We start from the raw sequence: 18,815 nt of genomic DNA, 5'->3' as shown, positions 1-18,815 counted from the left end.
TGATTTAACATCTCTACACGTTACGCTGTGCTCACCACAAGTGTAGTTACCATCTGTCACCAGACGCTACTACAATATCATTGACCATAGTCCCTATGCTGTACCTTTCATTCCCACGACTTATTCATTCCATAACTGGAAGCCTGTCTCCCTCACTCCTCACCCATTTTGCCTATTCCCCACCCCCCTTTCCTCTGGCAACCATCAGTGTTCTCTACATTTATAGGTCTGATTCTTTTTGTTTATTCATTTGTTTTGTTTTTTAGATTCCACATATAAGTGAAATCATAAAGTATTTGTCTTTCTTTGACTAATTTCAATTAGCATAATGGCCTCTAGGTCCATCCGTATTGCCGCCACACATGGCAAGAGCTCATCCTTTTTTATGGCCATATAATATTCCTCTGTAGATGCGTGTGTGTGTGTGTGTGTGTGTGTGTGTGTTTACATCTTCTTTATCTATTCATCTATCAATGGACACTTAAGTTGCTTCCATACCTTGGTTATTGTAAATAATGCTGCAAAGAAATAGGGGAGCATATCTTTTTGTGTTAGTGTTTCTGTTTTCTTTGGATAAATACCCAGCAGTGGAATTATTGGATCATATGGTAATTCTATTTTTAATTTTTTGAAGAACCTCCATACTGTTTCCCACAGTGGCTGCACCAATTAGATTCCCACCACCAGTACACAAGGGTTTCTTTTTCTCCACATCCTCGCCAACACTTGTTATTTCTTGTCTTTTTGATTTTAGCCATTCTGACAGGTGTCAGGTGATATCTCATTGTGGTTTTGATTTGCATTTCCCTGATGATTAGTGATGTTGAGCATCTTTTCATGTGTCTATTGGCCATCTGTATGTCTTCTTCAGAAAAATGTCTATTCAGGTCCTCTGCCCACTTTTTAATCAGACTGTTTCTTGAAGGTAGGATCTAGCCAAAGATCTTCATTTCTCAAAGTACTCAGTACATGGTAGGCACAAAATATTTGACATGTTGACAGAAAGGTGATGAACAAACAATGCTATAAAAGTCTAAAATAATGTAAGATTACATAACAGTATTCTTATGCCTCTTAATCCCAGCCAGATCCAAACACACTGAAAGGCTTGATAAAATGTAACCAGTAAAACAGTATATAAAGAACTGAGCTTGAAACAAGTGAGGAAAATCCACAGTTGTGAGAAACAGAGGAAAGAGAGCAGGAGCTTGAAGCTAATACAGCTCCTGGAACCAGGTACAGGCCTTACTGGTTATAAGGGGCTTTCTAACACTCATACAGAGAAGTGATCTCAAGCCACAGGTCACATGTAGAAAGATCTTCATAAAGCCGAAAATCAGGAAAGATCACCCTGTTAAAACCAGAAATATGAAAACTCAGTGGCCAGGAAGCCTAAGGAGACATAACCTTAATTCGGGTAATGGGGAAAAGGCGCCAGAGGGAAATCACAACCCTATTAGGTGTACATCACGCACCAAGCATGGGCCTAAATTCATACTACCTTCATGAGTTAGAATCTCTACCCCAGGGGCGCCTGGGTGGCACAGCGGTTAAGCGTCTGCCTTCGGCTCAGGGCGTGATCCCGGTGTTGTGGGATCGAGCCCCACATCAGGCTCCTCCGCTATGAGCCTGCTTCTTCCTCTCCCACTCCCCCTGCTTGTGTTCCCTCTCTCGCTGGCTGTCTCTCTCTCTGTCGAATAAATAAAATCTTTAAAAAAAAAAAAAAAAAAGAATCTCTACCCCAACTCCAAGCCAAAAACATTTAAAAAGATAAAGTAGCCTTGAACTGGTAAAACTTTAGAAGCTCGTAGGGGCAGATGTGAAACCTCTTTGCAGGGACATTTCCATGACACACAATACAGGACTAAACACTAAGGTACATCACAGTAAAAACTTACGCCAAGGGAAAGTGAACCACGATGAAGGACAGTCAGTAGGCAGGCTCACGAAATGGACAAACTTGCACCCCAAGAGCAAGAAATAGAACAACCTGAACAAGACATTTTTCTGGAGAAGAATAATAACACATGTATTAAAATAAATAAGGTGTTTCTGCAGCACACGTTCCTAGTGCTGATGTACCATGAATCAACAAATCAGATTCACCTCAGGAAATATAACACCAAGTGCTAAAGTATAGGTCATGTTATAAACGTGGGAAAAAATAATTATCTAGTATATCACTTCTTTATTCAAATCTTTCACCTACCACAAGCATAAATCTCTCACAAAAAAAATTACAACTGCACAAATCTCAAATCTTTAATGCCAAAATTTAAAATGATACAGCTCCTTTACCATATACACTTTATTTCAAAATAGGCCCCCAAGTATATTAACAAGGGTAACTGTCCAAAGAATTGACTTGGTCCTTCTCTTTCTTAAAAGAATAAAATAAACTGCAAAAATGAAATTTAAAAAAAGGACAGAATTCCAACTGCCAAAGTGGACGGATGAGTTTGGCTATAAAATCTTTTTTTTAAAGATTTATTTATTTATTTGAGAGAGACAGAGACAGAGAGAGAACGTGCGGGGGAGGGGCAGAGGGAGAAAGTCCCAAGCCAACTTCAAGGAGAGCACAGAATCAGAAACAAGCCTCAATCCCACCACCCTGAGACCACAACCAAAAACAACCAGAACAGAAACCAAGAGTTGGAAGCTCAACCGACTGCGCCATCCGGGTACCCCAGCTATATAATCTTTGGACATCACTTCTCATTCACTCCACAGTCTATATAAACTGCTTCAAATAAGCTTCTTTCACTTTCTTTATAAAACTGCATTTATTGGAAAGCAAAAATTTTATAAAACCAAAGAAATATCTGCAAAATAAGATATCATCATTCATGTGAACTTTCACAACCATTCTTGGCATAAAGATTGAGAAAAATTGTGAAAGTCAAATTCTATTTGACACACCAAGCCACAAACTTTCTGTTTCCCAGCTAGCTGCTACTACTATAGATTATGGGATAATATCAAAAGCAGCAAGAATGCCATATGAGCAATACCATCTTTAAGCCGCGTTAAAGTTAAGTAAAATTTTACGCTGAAGCAACATATGTAAAAGTGAGTTATAAACTGTAAATATATGTATTATATATTCAAGTTTCTGCAGAGTAGAAGAGAAATGTAAATGGATGCTTTATTTTTCCAACTATGAGTAACAATAATCGTTATTTTTTGTAAGATAAAGCTAAAAATGACATTTTTGAAAGAAGGAAAAGCAGTGTACAGTACACTGAAAAAGCAAATATATTTATTCTTTTCCAGCCATCCTATTCAGAAAAATGTAATAAAATTAAACCCTGTTTTTGAAAATAAACAAGACATAGAAATAAAAAAGGAAGTGTGCAATCCCATTGTTAAAACCCTTCATTGATTCTAAACTCCTTTCTAATCAACTAAGATGAGGCTATAAACGTGTTTGGGGGGGGTGGGGAAGAACATATGGAGAAGAAAGGATAGCTCACTCTATTTTTCCCTGGGAAATGAAGCTGAAAAAGGGAACAGAGGCATAGTCTCAGAACTCATGTGGGCAGCAATGGCCAATGCTGAAGTCCAAATCGTCCGTGTACTGTCTGGACTTTTGCCAAGGCATGGAGGCAATTTGAGATAACCAATGAATATCCCAACGGGCAATGAACCAAATGCAAAAGATACAATAACTCTATTTTATGAGGAAAGTGGGATTCAAAGACAAAATTACTTTTCCCACCTGGTGCAAATAAATATTAGTCTGGTACACTAAAGTAGTCCAAAAGGGTGATTATAAAATATACCTTTTGAGAGACATTTTCTTTTCCAGTTCATTCAAAATGCTACTTTAATTTTTAAAACTCTCACAACATATACAAATATTATTTTCCATTTAACAAAAAGTCACAATTAGAAATAGGGTGATCCTTATTTTATTAGTTGTTTAACCCAATTACTTATCAATAATGGCTATGAGGGGAGAAATTCTCCACAACACACGAACTTTTATACTAGCACAATCAAGGAATACAGAACAACAGCCATTTTAACTTCTATCCTGAGACTTTCATACTCCTTGGGAAACAACTTGCTTTACACAACATGATTTTATTATAATACAACTTTATTTTCAACTACATCTTTCATATTATAAAATGCTTAACAAAGTTAAATAATACAATTACAGAGAAAGCAATAACAGTGGAAAAGAGAAATTAAGAGGTATAGACAAGGGAGAACATATGTTTTCTACTGAGATTTGAAGTGAGATGGGGAGTCGATGAGGCGGAGAGAAGCAGGATGGCAGGAACTGCAGAGAAGTCGGCTCCTGCTCCGGCTCCGGCACAGGAGAGACAGGAAGGAAAAGGACTTTTCATAAAATAAACAAAAGGAGGTGATCAGAATGAACTCGAACCAGGACCACACCAAGGCCAGGTTCACAGTGGGATGAAAGAACCTAGAAACAAGCTTAAAACTCCAAAAGGATTCTCAACCTAAAGTGACAAGATAGAGGAAAAGAAAAAAGGACAGGCAACGAGGCACAGCCAGATACCGAAGTCACAACACAGTCCTGCTGCAGAATGGCCCAAAGACACCAGCCGATGAAGTGACAGGGAAAGACGAGGGTCTAGGCAGCTCCGCGGCATCACACCAAAATGTAATAGAGTCCATAATGTGGTAAGAAATCAAGATAAAAAGGCCAAACCTGGTAATGTCATCATTTCTGAAGCCTACCGAAACTGATCGAGAGACACTATTTTGAGGAAAGGGCTTTTCTGGACAAGTCTAGAAATCCAGACATCGGTGAATAGAGGAAAATATCAATCAAAAAGAGGGGAATTATATTTCAATTCAGTGCAGCAGCTGCCACTCACAACCAGCCCTCTTTCCTGGCCTGCCCCCGCTACGCTTCTAGGGCACCGTGTGCTCCTCTATCTCCTTCTGCCTGTCTGATAACCTCTCCTCCCTGAGCCCTCTTCCTCTTCATTCTCCAGTAGATAGAGGTACCAGTAAGAGAAGGCTGTCTTTTAATAAAATAACACCCAAGAATGTTCCACTTACCTTGGCACGTCTTCTCCCCTCCCTTCCATTTCCACACTCACCACTTTTGCTATAGAGCAACTGCCTACCCCCAACCACACTCGTGCTTGCACAGCTCAGAATCTTCAAGTCTTCCACTGAGGCTGGGCTACTCGGGAACGCCCTTGGCACCCTCCTAGTCATCCTTTAAGGTCACGTACAGACTTGGTCTACCACTCACTTTTTCTCTGCTCTTACATTTTTGTGTGCCATTTCTTACACAGTGAGAGATCTTTCTCTACGCTAATAGACTATGAATTCCTCAAGTTCGGGGAATATGACTTAATCATAACTACATCCTTAGGGCTTAGCACATGCCAATATATGTTCAATAAGCATTTGTTCTGTTTTCTGAAGATGGGCAGAGAAGATGGCGGGACAGAATTAAAATAAACACAGAAATGAAACCAAGGACTCTTCAAGATAAGAACACGAGGACTGAAAAATTAAGCAAAAAGAGTTCCATATCCTGACACAGAGCAAAAGAGGGGAAAAATGGATAATAAAAACCGAAACACAATAGGTAAAAATCAAATGTATGAACTTCTTTGAAGCCATCCAATAAGGAATAGTATACATATTGAAATTTTACTGTTCAAAGAGAATGTAAAAAAGTAGTAACCTCTGTTAGTACAAAAGCAGCCCCTGAACACATAAAAGAGACTTGACCTTGGCTACAAAGAAACTCTGATTGAAATTAAAGAAAGATTCATGAAAGAGATGATTGGAGAGGTAAAAGGAAACTATTTCCTCAAATACAATGAGTTTTTTTTTAACACCCCAAATCTGCGTTAAGACCATAGAATGATTAAGAAGAACTGGAAAAAATATGAGTGGAAAAGAAGTTCTTAGAAAAACTTATAACCTAGGAACAAGAGGGCAGAGACAAGTCAAGGAAGGCAATAATAAAAGAGCCAGGTTGACACTGTTCTGGTATTAGATGAGCTAGGGAGGAGCACTGTAATTATTTACATTTCAACGTACTATATTAAAATAATGTACCAGGGTCAGTAAGGAGACTATTGGAATGGAATATTACAACTTTACATGCCTCTCTCTTCTTCTACGTAAATTCTCCTCCAGTTAAAACACTTTTATTCTGATTACAGTTTTTATTCAACAAGGCCCCAATATAGAATAAACATGTAGAGTTCTTAACTGAGCCAAGTGTTATGGACAGGGAAAATACAGCTTCCTAGCCAGCTTCAAAGCTTCTTGAAAATCCAGGCAAACAGAACAAAAGAAAGCAGAGGAACCACTCAGGAAGAAAAAATCCTAAAGCCAAGGAAAAATCCTGAAAACCAAAAAGACAAACCATACCTCTTTCTCTTCCAGGAATCAACGTAGGACTTAAAAATACAAAAAGTATGGGGGTGCCTGGGTGGCACAGTGGTTAAGCGTCTGCCTTCGGCTCAGGGCGTGATCCCGGCATTGTGGGATCGAGCCCCACATCAGGCTCCTCTGCTATGAGCCTGCTTCTTCCTCTCCCACTCCCCCTGCTTGTGTTCCCTCTCTCGCTGGCTGTCTCTATCTCTGTCAAATAAATAAATAAAATCTTTAAAAAAAAAATACAAAAAATATGGCAACAACGGGCATTTCAAAACTTTTGCTAGTTAATGAACAAATGGTGAGGACCACATAAGAAGTGCATAAGAAGTCAAATCAGGAATAAATTTGCCAGAAAACAAGGGAGAAGATTTAGAATAAATTTAACCTAGAAATTGATAATGGTTAGTTCTCTCTCCTTTCTTTCCTAAACTTTCTTTAACAAGCATATCTCAACTTATGAACTATTTCATGACCATTCTTTAGTAGAGAGAGAAAGGAATCGAGGAGTCAATGTTCTCTTTTTGTTTTAAAAAGCAGAGCTGTAGGGATAGATGTTTGGTGATTTAATACAATGGACCTGAAAACCCTCTTCCTGCCCAAAGTGCTATCTCACAAAGTGACAGGAAGGACATGTTTCTAATAACACAGGTATGATATATAAAGTACCTTAGATAAGATGCCCCCATGCCATATTCTCTATAGCTCACCTTTTCTTCCCTTGTTAATGATGGGTAAGAACAAACCATTTGAATGGGAAGAACGGCAAATTTAGAATAACTCTAAACCTTTGGCAGATACACAATATATATTTAACTAAAATCTAAAATGTTAGGGATAACTGGCTAAGGGCAATTTTAGTAGACTCGCTGGAGAGAAAAAAAAAATCTCTCTAGCTACTAAAACCATAAAGTATATTGAATTTACTTTATTCAAATACTAACTATATATTTTTGTACAGTAAAATAAAGAGATTTTACCTAATAGAAATATATTGAATTTACACTTAGCCTTCCTAACAAAAATCTAACTACAAGATCATAGGTATGTCACTGCTAACCATTCATGCTAAAAGAGCAATTAACTAAAATGGTATAATACTGTTAAATTAACTTTGGTATGAAATTTAATGTAACCACCTCCAGAATCTAAATGTAGAATGTTTCCATCAGCCCAAAAGGCTCACTGCTGCTCCGTCCCAATCACCCATCCACTTCCTGCACCAGATAAAAAATAACCTGCTTCCTATCACTATAAATCAGATTGTCCTTTATTCTAGTTACATACAAATGAAATAATATGTACGTATTCCTTTGCGTCTAGGTTATTCTGCACAGCCTATCTTTAGATTTATCCCTATTGGTATGTGTATCAGTAGTTTGTTCCTTTTTATTGCTGAATCGTATCCATTATAGGGACATATCCACTCACCTGTTGATAAACATTTGGGTTGTTTCTTGTGCCAAAGTGTTTCTAAAATGGCTGCCAGCATCTTAAATTTCCACCAGCAATATCTGAGACTTCTAGCTGTTCCACATCCTAATCAATAGCCAATGTTGTCAGTCTTGAGCCATTCCGGGGGGTGGGTGGTAACTATCTTGTTTTAATTTGCGTTTCTCAATTGACTAGTAATGATGTGGAGCAATTTTTCACGTCTTTATTTGCCATTTGTATCTTCTTTAGTGAAATGTCTATTTTGCCCATTTTTTAGAATCAGGTTTTTTTGTTTTTGTATTATTGAGCTGTAAGAGTTCTTTGTACCTTCTAGATACAAGCTTTTTATCAGATATATGTTTTGCAAACATTTCCTCTCAGTCTGTGCCTGGCTTTTCATCTATCTGATAATATCTTTTAAAGAGAAAACTTTTCAATTTTTATTAAGTCCAATGTATCATTTTTTTTCTTTTTATGCCATATTTTTGTGTATCCTAGCAAACATTTTACTTAAGAGCAATGTCAAGCATAATTTCAGAAGGGTAAACTCTGGGACAGATAATATTTAATACCTTAAACCTGGGAACAGTTAATTACAGATTAATGAAATTTTAAGAGGATACCAAACTGGATGCTGCAAACACTTCCAGTGGGAATGCAAAATGGTACAACCCCTGGAAAACTTTGGCAGTTTATTATAAAGCACAACATACCCTTCCAAACCATCTAGCAATCCCACTCCTACATTATTCATTCAAGTGCACTGAAAACTTATATTCAAACAAAAACCTGTACACAAATATTTGTATATTTATTCATAATGACTCCAACCTGGAAACATGAAAGATGTCCTTCAACAGGTGAAAGGATAAACAACCATATATCCGTACAATGAAATATTACTCAGTAATAATACAGAATGAACCACTGATTCAGCAAATAGCACAGATGAACCTTAAGATGATTTTGTAAGTGAAAAAGGCTACACCCAAAGGCTACATACTGTAGAACTTCATTTATAGGATATTCTGGAAAAGGCAAAACTACAGGGAAAGCAAACAGCTGATTGCCAGGGAGTTAGAGGAAAAGAGGGGTTGACTCCAATGACTACAAAGGGCCCACACAAAGGAATTCCTTGGGTGATAGAACGGTTCTGCATGCTTTTGATTTCAGTCTTTGTTTTGGACCAAAACAAAATCAAGTTGGAGATCTGATAGCCTCATATTAGCTTATTTCTGGGGGTCCTACTTTATTAGTCTGTTCTTGACCAGCACACTCTGAAAGATATCTATTAGTTGACATGTCCAGCCTATTCACTGTGTGTAGGACAAAGCCTGATCACAGAGGCCTTTCCACTTACCTGGCTTTAGGGAACTACCTGTCTGGAAGAGAGAAGAGTGACCTTCATGACTTTACAGAGATTCCCAACCAGGAACAAATCAGCCAACATAGATCTGCATTTATATGTAGGAGTAGAATTACCCATCTTAAAGACAAGGAAACAAGCTGGGCAATAAGAGCGAGTGGTCTCCCATAAAAGTAAACAATGAGAGAGTAGTTTTAAAATTATAATTGTTATCTTTAGTGTGAATTAATGGAGTATAGGATTCACAAAACAAGGAGAAACTAATTTTTAAAAATTTTAAGGTCTTTGAAATTAAAAACATGGTGGCCAAATTAAAAATTTAAATGAAAAAATGATAAGTAACTTAGAACACAGAGGTAAGAAACCTAATGCCTATATAAAGTGAATGCAAGAGACCAAAGCTGGTGGAAATTCAAGGAAATGCTAGAAGATAGTGTAATATTTCAGGATTTCTAAAGAAAAAAACTGACTCAAACTCTTATTCACATAGAAAAACAAACAACACAGTGAAAAATATTTCTGGACATGCAAATATACTTCCTATAACTCTTCTTAAAAAAATCTTCAGGAAAGTATTCCACTCAAAAAAAAAAAAAAGAAAAAAGAAAAGTAAATATTTTTAAAAGGGAAAGATGGAATATTCAAGTAATTAGTGACCTTACAGTCAAATTTAAATCTTTACAGATACAGTACTGGTGCAGATGAAAAGGATGGTTGGGGGGGAAAAAACCACAAGTAATGTAAAAAAGATATCAAATCAACAAAACTAAGAATGTAGGGAAGGCAAGGAGTCACAGCCTCATATTATTGAATGGAGATATAAGGGAAACAGAGATGATTTGAGATTTTCTGAACTGCATTGCAAGGGAGAGAAAAAAAAAAGGTAAATATATGAATAGGTTAAATTTTCCTATTAAAACAAAGCCTTTTGCACAAGGGATGTTTGTAACTCTTCTGTATTTTGACTATGGTGGTGGCCACAAGATATACATAAAATTGCAGAAAATTAAATGCAAACACACACAAGCGCATGTAAAAGTCATAAAATCTGGATAAGATCTGTAGGTCGTACCAATGTCAATTTCCTGGGTGTAATACTGTACTATCGTCATGCAAAATGTTACCACAGGAGGAAATGAGGTGAAGTGTACATAGGATTTCTCTGTATTATTTCTTATAATTGCATATGAATCTATAATTATCTTTTTTTTTTTTTTTTCCAGAGGGAGAGATGGGAGAGAGAGAATCTTAAGCAGGCTCCACACTCAGGGCAGAGCCCAATGTGGGGTTTTATCTCATGACCCTGAGATCAGGACCGGAGCCAAAATCCCAAAATCAAGAGTCGGACGCTTAACCAACTGAGCCATCCAGGTGCCCCTCTATAATTATCTTTCTAAAAAAAGTTTAAAAATGCAAAAAAATAAAGACAAACTTTTGAATTAGGAGGAGAGAAGACTAGGGAGAGAAATAAAAGTCCAACTATATGATGTTTGATGTTTAAAAGAGGCAAGTAAAGCAAAATGATGGGGAATGACTAAAATTAAACATATGGGCAATAAAGATCTGGTACACGCAAAACTGACAGAGATGGCAACAGTAATATCAGACAGTGTAGACTCCAAGGCAAAACGGATTAAACAAGGCAAAAAGGGTATTTTACATTTTGTAAGACTGAAATCCAAACAATTACACATAGGATGAATTCAATCAAATTCAGAGTCAGAGTAGGAAATCAACATATTCTGCTTACTGATTTGTCTATTTTGAGGGAAAAAATAACATAGTATAATAAATGTGTCAGGAAAAACAACAGGAAAAGGATGGCTTATCCAAAAAAATGTTTTAGAAAAATGTCCAGATATTTAGAAAAATAAATTTGGAATATTATCACAGCAACCATTTTTAATCTAAATTTATGATACAAAATATCCAATTAAGGGAATTTGTACAAAGTATTTTAATAATCTTGGGGTGAAAACTTAGAGGTCATAAAGGAAGACAATAATAGAATTGACAACATAAATATTATAAAAATTTCTGTAAAACAAAAGTTCCCAGAAACAGCATTAAAAGAATAGACTATGAAAAAAAAAAATACTATCAAATGGTGTACAAAGTCACTAGTAGCCATAACATGTAAAAAGCTATTACAAACCAGTAAGAAAAAGAAACACTTCAACAGAAAACTAGAGGATGAACATATGTTACAAAAGAATGCAAATGACCAATAATTTACAGATATTTAACTCCATCAATAACAAAGAAATGCAAAATTAAAACAGTAAAAACATAGCATTTTTCATCCATAGAATTACTATAATGTAAAAAGTGATTTATCACCTTGATACAACTCTTCACAGGTCTCTCTTGTTTCTGCATGTGCCCTTTGTTCCAGACTATCTTTTCAAGGATGTCTAAATAGGAAACATCCATGGCAGATAAAGAGTTTCCCTTTGGAGTAGAGGGCAGGTTTATTGATTATCCAGCATAATAAATATAATGCCTCTCTCTAGGGCAAAGGTTAAGCAAGTTTACTCACAGCCCATTATGAGAGATTCAGGTTCCCTAAACTCAGGGTTCCTGTCCTGTAATGTAATCTACCGTGTGTGCTAGAGTCATCTCGTCCTTATCACATCACCAGGCAGAAACTGAGGTTCGAGGAAGCAGCACAAGAAAATGATGATACTCTGGCTGCTGCTGTTGCTGTGCTTGGTCTCTGGCCCTGGAGTCTCATGTCTTTGGCCAGTATCCACGAAACTGTTGACTTGCAAGTAGGGTAAAATCTCAAGATATGTGACAATCCATGGCAATGATACGGCAGCAGCAGCATTCTTATAAAGTGTATAAATTTACTCTTTCAACACCTTTGGAAAGCAATATGGCAGTCTTTTTAAAATGTATATAGCCTTTGACCCAGCAATTGCTTGTCTAAGCATTTACACCAAGGAAATAAACAAATGTGCTAATATATACAAACAAATGATCCCAAATTTATTTCTATTACAGAAATAAATTTGAAATAGCTTAAATATCAACAGGGAATCAGTTAAACAAATTTTAGTTTATTTCTACACTGAAATACCAAAAAGACTTTAAAAAGATAATGTTATATGCACTGACATAGAAAGATGTTCATCAATTATTACTAACTGGAAGTTATAGAAAATTATATATTATACACTGCCATTTATGAAACAAATGTAGACTTATACGCATGTACTTTTGGTGTCTGGACGGAGAACAAATGATTAATGATGATCTCTGAGAAATGGGTTTATGGAGTAGGGCACACAACACTTTTACTTTCTCCTCTGGCTACTTCTATATTACTTGACTTTCTTTTGAAGAACGTATATATTTATTTTATAATCTAATAAAGTTCCTAAGCATCTGTTATGGCAGCACTTGAAAATTCATTACATTTAAGACATCCAGTTGGGATGGTAAAGTATAAATGGACAAGGGGCTGTTCTGGGTGTCACTTCTATAGGCACTTACCCTCAGAGCTGCTGAAACCAGGTACAGAAAGTCCTGAGTCATAGCTGAAGAGTGACACACTACACTTACTAATAATACAATCCAAAGTTAAAAGACATGCAGATTTTGAACAGCTGCTTTTCTACGTACAACTCTATATGGCAAGTTCTGAGGTACCAAGAGAAGGGATTTATTTAGCAATGGTTAATGATTCAATGACCCATGAAATAGGTTAGCTTAAAAAAATAATAATTTCAAGAATAGACAAGTAATTTTAAAGGGGTGGGGAGGGGTTGTGGTGGTAAGGACGCCTGGGTGGCTTAGTCGGTTGAGCATCCAACTCTTGATTTCGGCTCAGGTCATGATCTCAGTGTCTTGGGATGGAGCCCCTGCTCTGTGGGTTGGGCTCTGCACTCACTGCAAGTCTGTTTGAATCTTCTCTTTCCCTCTCCCTCTGCCCCTCCCCGCTGCTCAAACTCTCTCTATAAATAAATAAATAAATAAATAAATAAATAAATAAATAAAATCTTTAAAAATAAATAAAAAATAGAATGGGGGAAGGAAATCAATTTAACCCCATTAAGTGTTGTCATTACAAAAATATTTAGTGGTCTACAATATGCCAGACACTGTTTGAATCACTAGACATTAAACACATTACAAAGCTAGAGTAAGAAAAGCAGCATGGTACCAGCACAAGAAGCCAGAGATCACTGAACAGCAGTTCTGAAAACGTCCTCAGAACACACAAGAATTAGGACCTTGGATAAATAGAGTATTTGTTATCAGTAGGGAAAAACAGAATCCAAGAAATGATGATGGGATCAATGGCTAATAATTTTGGGTGGGGGGAAGCGCCTTACTTCCTTTCTCATACTAAAAATACATTTGAGATAGGTTAAAGATTTTTGGATGAAGACTAAGATCATTAAAAGTACTAGAAGAAAACAGGTGAGATATATATATATAAATATATAAATATATATATTTACAGTTCATGTGGCAAAAAGTCTAGGAGGACACCAAAGTTAGCTCCATGAAGTTAAGACAGAATGTTGATCAAGGAAAATTATGATGATGAGGCAGAGACTAAGACAGCAAAGAACAAAGGGGCAGTTTTTGCTAACTGACCATATCTGAAAATAAAAGACAGCAGTTAACAATATTTTAAGATGCCGTGTACGGAGTACTATAATTGCATTACTTGATCACAGCATTATAAAGAAGAAATTAACCATTTTACATTGAGATGACCTCTCTGATTTTCAAGTCAGTAACAGAAGAGAAGCGCAGGAAATCGCAGGGTTCAGAAAAGCCAAAATCTGAGACAGTTAAAAAAGCTGACACTCAAAAAAGAGGTATGAAAAGAATCCAATTCAATGAGTAATTAGAGAGTGCCTACCATAGGGTGATGCACATGGCCCCTAGGAAGACAAGCACGCTGTCTCTTTCCTCCAGTAACTTAGTATCTAATAAAGAACACTAGGATAGCTGATGTATTAAGAAAATCTCCCTTTACTTAACCAACAGGTATAACATGTAGTACAGAACTAGAGAGGCATTAAGTGAGCTTTTTCAGGATAAAATGTGCCTGAAACCAAGGACTGCACTCCAGGAGGCAGTAAAGGCAGTTTGTGGACTCAAACAAATTGGAACAAACAAGATCACCACACCTGGTGTGAATCCTCCAGGGCAGAACGCCAAACATGGGATCTCGTCAACGCCGCGACCTGACTCTGCCCACGGGTTTATATCACTTTGACTTTCTATTTATTCGTATATTTCAATTAGTGACTGCATCCCGAGGCTATGTGGCAATAAGCATTTGGGAACCATCAAGTCAATCCAAAACCACTCCCACTGTAAGCATGCTGACAAGGAGGCCAAGTGGATGGTCACCATCAGCACTACACTCTAAGGACACCCCTAAACATTGCAACAAGGTTGCTGCGGGTATCTTGTGGCAGTCCTGAAGACATGGGCCTTGTTAGTCAAAAACCATCGATGCCAGAGGGAAACCAAGGCAACACGCACAGGAGCAACAAGTACACAGGCGGGCAGGTGGCCGACGCAGGACTGCAGGGTCAGCACGGCCCGCTGACACCGCGGTGTAAACAACCCTGGGCAGGGTGGGGCAGACAGATACGTCTCACGCCGTGCAGACAGGGTGGGGCAGAGAAGCAGCACCCAAGGCACGTAAACCTCTCACAGGTGCCCAGCAAGCTCCGCAAGCGCGGCGCGGGCTTCGGGGGAGGGGCGACCGGTGGGGACCTCTGCCCAGCGCCCAGGCTCCCCAAGCACGGCGCTCCGCCGTGGCCCGGCCCCGCCCCAGCGCTGAAAGAGGAAGACGGAGACCCGCAGGAGGAAAAAGTAAAGGAAGGGCCGTACCCTGCAGGGTCCGGGAGAGGTGCACGCCGTGGGGTTCACCAGCGACCCAGGCGGCACCGGGAGACGCGGCCGCGGGGGGCGGCTCCTAGAGTCCCGCGCTCCGGCGCGGCAGCGGCCAGGCCGGCCCAGCGCGACCCGGAAGGAAGACGCAAAGACCGCGAGGAGGGGCGGGGCCGAGCCAGGGGAGGGGCGGGGCCAGAGGGGAGGCGGGGCGCCGTTCCCGCCGGCGCCCTGCGCGGCATCTGGACCGCCCTCTCCGAGGCCGAGGGAGGAGCTTCCTACTGACTTCCTGGCCCCAGTCGTACCTATAAATTGCCCAGTTACTACCCAGCAGGCAGTGGTTGAAATCCACTGCGAAGGTAATCCGTTCCTCGCACCAGCCTGCCATCTGTAGCGTAGTCCTGCTAGAGCTTTTGCAGTCCAGAGTTTGTGGGTCAGGTAATGCGTAGGGATTATGGGTGGTAAGGTCCTTAGAGCAAAAGTGGAAAATAAATTATAGGTGCTCTAGAGGCATAATTCACCAAGTTTGCAAACCTCTTCTGCCCCAGATACAAATCCATCCTACAAGCTCATTTCCCTCACATTTGGAAACCTTGATCATGACCTCTCATGAACAAGATGGTCTCACGTCTCTCTTACTCAGTTACTTTTATTTTCAGTAGATACAATATCAACTTTTTAAAGTTTGCATTATACTGATCTCGTTACAAGATTTCCATTAAGATGAAAAAACAGAATCATGAAGAGATGTTAACACGTTACTTGCTATATATTTGTCCCTAAAGAGGCAAAATAATGAAGGTATTTATTTATAAAGTATATATATGAACTGAACTGATATATGATGTGCGATAAAAATTGTATGAAAAACTGGACATTTTTAAAAAGAACATGATGTGCAGTATAAATTGTATGCAAAACTGGACATTTTAAAAAGGACTTGAATTTTAATCCCCAATCTCCCTTGAGTGTGGGCAGCTTAGTGACTTGTTTCCAAAGAATACGGAAGGGAGGAAAAAGTAGCTTTATTGCGGAGAAACCTGGTGAACACTACCTTGGCCAGATGAAAGTTAACACCATCGGTGATAAACCAAGTTGATAGCATGTACCCTGATATGGTGTGATGAGAAAGGCTCTTCATCTCTGTAATTATGGGTTTCCTTAAAACCCATAAACCCAGTCTGACCTTGAGACAACATTAGAAAACCCAGAAAAACCTACAAAATACCTGAGAACTGTCTAGTTAATGGAAAAAAATATAACAAAACAAACAAGGAAAAACTGAGAAATTGTCACAGACCAGATGGGGACTTGGGTGATAGGACCACTAAATGTAACATGGTATTTTAAGTGGGATCCTAAAACATGAAATGGATGTTAGTGGGGAAACTAGTGACATAGGAATGGAATTTAGTTCACAGTAATGTACTAATGTTGGTTTCTTAGTCGTAGCAAGTGTGCTATTATAATATATGATGTTAACAGATGAAGGGCAAATGGATGAGTGGTATGTAGAACCTTCTGTACCAGCATTGCAACTTTTCTGCAAATCTCAAGTCTATTCAAAAATCAAAACTGAACTACAAATAAATTAATTTATTAACGAGTAAATAAAACCTGCTCTTTTGTGATTGCCAGTGAGACTTAATTGAGTTGATGCCTTTAGGGCACTCAGACCCAGTCTAACTAAAACAGTTTCTCATTTCTAATTTTTGAAATAAAATTTTCATTAAGGTATAAAATATACCCAGAAAAGGACACAAAATATGAATGTAGAGTTTGATGAAAAGTGAACACACCCATGTATTCACCACTCAGATCAAAAAATAGACAATTACTAGCACTCGGAAGCCCCCCACTGTTTTCTTAAAACTCTATCCTTCACTCCTCCCCAAAGGTAACCATTTTCCTGACTTCTAATATCAGAATGGTTCTTACCTTTATGTAGTTGGATTCATACATTATGGTCTGGCTTCCTTCTCTCAACATTAGGTCTATGAGAGCTATTCATGTTGTTGAGTAGAGTGGTAGTTTCTTGAGTTTCTACTGTATAAATATACCATCACTTATTTATTCTACTCCTGATGGACATTGAGCTGTTTTTTCTTTTTATTATTACAAGCAATGCTGTTATGAACATTCTTATTCATATCTTTTGTTGCATATCTTTTGCATGCCCCCCCCCATAAATTTTCATCTTCTTGTGTATAAGAGATATAGTAGTTGGTGCTATTATTTGTTTTGTTTTGTGTTTTGGTTTAGTTTTGTTTTTAAGGGCACTTAAAGCACTGCTTGGAAAGTATGTTAAGTTTATATTTAAGGAAAGGGAAAGACTAGGGCAAAGTTACATTTCTGTGACTAGAAGGAATTTTGGTCATCATTGCTCAATCTACCCTCCCTCCATCCTTCTCAAGCGCCATAACATTGCCATGCTTCATTTGCTGAGCAGAAGAGCCAAGTGGGGCCAAGGAAAAGGGCGATACTTATCAGTTAGTGGTGGCGCTGATTTAATGGGTGAACTAATGCCTAGTTATTAAATGGAATGTTGTTTGGAGCTGAATAGCATCCCACGCCGTAACAGCACTATTACAAATAAAGAAAGTCCCAACAAAGCTTAATTGTGCGTAAAGAACCAGCTCAGCAAGCTGGTTGTGATCCATTCTATGTTCGCTTCAAAAGTTACAATGTTCTACTCAGATGGGGAGGCGGGCAAAGAAGCAGCAGATTCAAAACTCTTCTTTGTCTCTAACTCTTAAAACACTCACAATCATACCCTCCACTGTTTTCAAGTGATTCGTCTTTATCTTAAAATGAAATGCGTACCAATTATAAACTTTCAGGGTGAGGAGTACGCATGACAATAAGACACTATATCAGAGAAGCGCAGACAGCATCATTCCGCACACTGCAGAGAGGACCAAAAATGTCTTCACCATGAGTTCCCTTAGGTTTGCTATCATTGGTTACCAAGTAAAGTCTTCTGTCAAGTCAAGATCTCTCAGAAAATGCAATGCTATCCATTTTCTGTATAACTCAGCCAAAATAATTTACCTCCTTGTGAAATTTTCACTTAACTAGTTTGTTGAAAAGTGGCTTTCTGTCAATAATATTAGTCCAAGGTTTTTAATATGCCAGTAGCCAAAGAGCATGAATAATAGCCAATAGGAGTGATCTCTTGGCGTACGTTTTTTAGCCTCTTAGAGTCTATGACAAGTTTTATTTTAATATTAATCTATCACAATATTCATCTAGAAACAGTCACAGCCCTATAAAAAAAGAAGAATTTTAAGCAAGAAGTCCGCCCAAAAGTCATGTAGTCCAAACCCCTGCATTACTGATGAGGAAGCTAAGGCTCAGAGAGATTGACTTCTCCAAATCGTATGGTCAGACTCTCAATGACACCTGGTTCTCTGACTTTATATCCAGAGGATCCTTTTTTAACAATACCACGTTACTTTATGAAACTTAACTAGTCCTATTACCATAACCTTGAAGTACCCTGAATAGAGTAGAAGAAAATCGAACTTGGGAGTACGAAGCCCCGTCTATCCAGCTCTGCTCTGCAAGTAACTCTGTGATCTTGGATAAGTTACAACTTCTCTGAACTTGTTCCCACTTCTATGAAATGTGCCTCACTCGCAGGCACTGGAGGGATTTAAAAGAGCTCATATATGTGAAAGCACTTTGTGAGCTATAAAGTAATATGCAAATGCATGAATATTATTAATATTTATTAAAACATGTGAAAGATAAGAAATTGAATCTT

At 38.3% G+C, this 18,815-nt stretch overlaps 1 protein-coding gene across 2 annotated transcripts in view; it reads right to left on the bottom strand.

The window, feature by feature from the left end:
* FBXL4 (F-box and leucine rich repeat protein 4) overlaps positions 1-15,208 on the bottom strand; it is an 85,158-nt gene extending 69,950 nt beyond the window's left edge. For both annotated transcript variants that reach the window (XM_026511766.4, XM_057311173.1), the window contains exon 1: positions 15,050-15,208. The gene's annotated coding sequence lies outside the window, so the exon portion shown is untranslated. The remainder of the gene's footprint in view (positions 1-15,049) is intronic.
* Positions 15,209-18,815: the final 3,607 nt, after the last annotated feature.

This window comes from Ursus arctos, unplaced genomic scaffold, assembly GCF_023065955.2.
Source record: "Ursus arctos isolate Adak ecotype North America unplaced genomic scaffold, UrsArc2.0 scaffold_13, whole genome shotgun sequence".
In the NCBI taxonomy this organism is placed as follows: Eukaryota; Metazoa; Chordata; class Mammalia; order Carnivora; family Ursidae; genus Ursus; species Ursus arctos.
Note: the sequence above shows the minus strand (reverse complement) of the source record. Positions and strands in the feature narration are given on the sequence as shown.